Source organism: Rousettus aegyptiacus, unplaced genomic scaffold (genome assembly GCF_014176215.1).
Source record: "Rousettus aegyptiacus isolate mRouAeg1 unplaced genomic scaffold, mRouAeg1.p scaffold_m13_p_1, whole genome shotgun sequence".
In the NCBI taxonomy this organism is placed as follows: Eukaryota; Metazoa; Chordata; class Mammalia; order Chiroptera; family Pteropodidae; genus Rousettus; species Rousettus aegyptiacus.
The window spans coordinates 80,099,301-80,101,531 of record NW_023416284.1 but is presented as its reverse complement, the minus strand read 5'-3'; the positions used below and the strand labels follow the sequence as shown (position 1 = coordinate 80,101,531).

General features: G+C 35.7%; 1 non-coding gene across 1 annotated transcript; it reads left to right on the top strand.

Annotated features, from left to right (window-relative positions):
* Positions 1-1,842: 1,842 nt before the first annotated feature.
* Positions 1,843-1,961, top strand: LOC118606781. The gene has a single exon (XR_004952614.1). It is a non-coding gene; the product is annotated as a 5S ribosomal RNA (ribosomal RNA).
* The last annotated feature ends 270 nt before the right edge of the window (positions 1,962-2,231 follow it).

Below are 2,231 nucleotides of genomic sequence, written 5' to 3'. Positions count from 1 at the left end.
GTATGTTTATGAGGCCAATTTCTTTTTGTGTATCTTTCTTTTGAGTTGGCTATAATTGAGGTGGCAAGTGTGTTAATTATTAAACTAAAGTTCTTTTAAACCACATTTGTTTTATTAGTGATTGTACTTCTTATTCTGGTCACAGATTTGGGAGTTTAGTGTTACATAAAGTCCTCACAGCTTTTGGAGAGTTGGATTGGGACCAGTAATTTCTAGTGTTCCCTTTCAGGAAAGAAAAAAATATGATTTGTCAGACTTAAGGAGCTAACCGTAAGCTGGATTCATCTTTACTGAGCAAGCAGGGTCACTTTCTCTTTCAAAAAAATAAGGCTACCTAAGAGAAAAGATGCTGCTTTAAAATAGAATATAAACTCTTCTTATTTTTAATCTTTTAGTTTACTAATACAAGGCAGGAGCCACTTTGTTTTTCAAGGAGTTACTACATATACTATCTAGACGATACTGAATTGAGAAAGGTTGCAGACTCTGGGAGTCCTGCCTTGTGAAGATTACACTTTGTGGCACCAATTAAGGGATTTGGAGTTGGGTTGTTTGACTACTGTATCTATGAGGCTAATTTCCCAGAATCATGGGACTTTAGTAACCCATGTTCCTACAGCTCTAAGATTCCTCTTTAGGTTAAGGAAAGTAATTAATGGAACTTTTAGGAATATAGAGAGATGAGGCATGAACCTGGGCTTTATTTGGTATGGTAGACACTAATACAAGTGAAACACTTTTATATAATAAATTCTTCATGTACTAGAAGGAATAGCTATAATTAAAGAGGGCAATGGAATGAGTCATAGAGAGAGAGTACCGGTGTGCCTCTTCATTGTGTGATCCTGGGCAAATTCTTAATCTCTCCATGCCTCCTAAGCCTCACCTGTATGTTGAGAATAACAGTGCACCCTTAAAAGGTTGTGGTGAGGTTTAGAGATAATAAATGTGAATTGCCTCACATAGTGTCTGATGGCAAGTACTAAATACTTGCAATTAAGGTTTGTAACATGTGTAAGATCTTTCTGCTGTCTCCTGTGTTTGGCTTTGCTGATGGATCAACCTAGATACTTTTTGTGCCCTCAGATAATTCTCTCATGCTGTAGCATTAGCCAACATGCCATATATTATGGAAGATTCCATAGAGAAATATGTATATAAAGAATGTTTCACATTACATATACCTCTAGGGTATATGCACAGCTTGTGTCAAACAGTATTAAAATACTGAAATATTTCTAAACTGCTTAATAAATAACTGCTGTCCTTAGCTTACCTCCTGTCTCCCTGTCTTTGCCCTGGAAATTCCTGACCCTTTCCTAGACACCACCATGAGCCAGCAAATAAAAGATAAGTGTTCAGTGTAACTGGGAGTCTTAGAGTGCCCTACTCCAGGGTTAAGGCTGGATGGTGACTATTCTGATCAATTGGTGACTATGTAGTTAGTCTCTCCCTAAATAATATTATTAACATGGGACATACTATTCCATTTTTCTTTTTGCCCCATATGTTGAGCCCTGTGTGCTGGTTGTCGTATTATCGGAATATTGGTTATGGACATGGTTCAATACACTAGAATCAGCCAAAGCTATTCATAAACAACAGTGCCAAATGTGGAAGGGAAGTATACTATTGTGAGGTCCTCACACTATATATGCAGTGGTATATTATTTGAAGATAGACTATGATAATTAAGAGTGTATATTATAAACTATAAAGAAAGCACTTTTATTTAATAAACAACAGGTATAGCTAATAAGTCATAATAAAGAAAAAATGGAATAATTAAAAGCAATTCAAAAGAAGACAAGAAAGGAGGGAAAGGGAACAAAAGAATAGATAGTCTATGGCCATGCTACCCTGAACGTGCCTGATCACAACTGATCTCAGTAGCTAAGCAGGGTCAGGCCTGGTTAGTACTTGGATGGGAGACCACTCAGGAAGACCAGGTGCTATAGGCATTTTTTTTTAAAAAAAAAAGACAAATAGAAAATAGCAAGAAGGTAGATTTAAATCCACATATGTTGACCATATTAAAAATTAAATGTAAATGTTCTAAACATTTGAATTAAATGGCAGAGATTACATATGACATTGAATTGTACACTGGAAACCTACTTGACTTTTATTAACCAATGTCACCCCAACAGTTTTAATTTTAAAAAAGGCAAAGGTTGTCAATAGGATAAAAAAGCAAGATCTATCTATATGTTGTCTATAAGAAACTCACT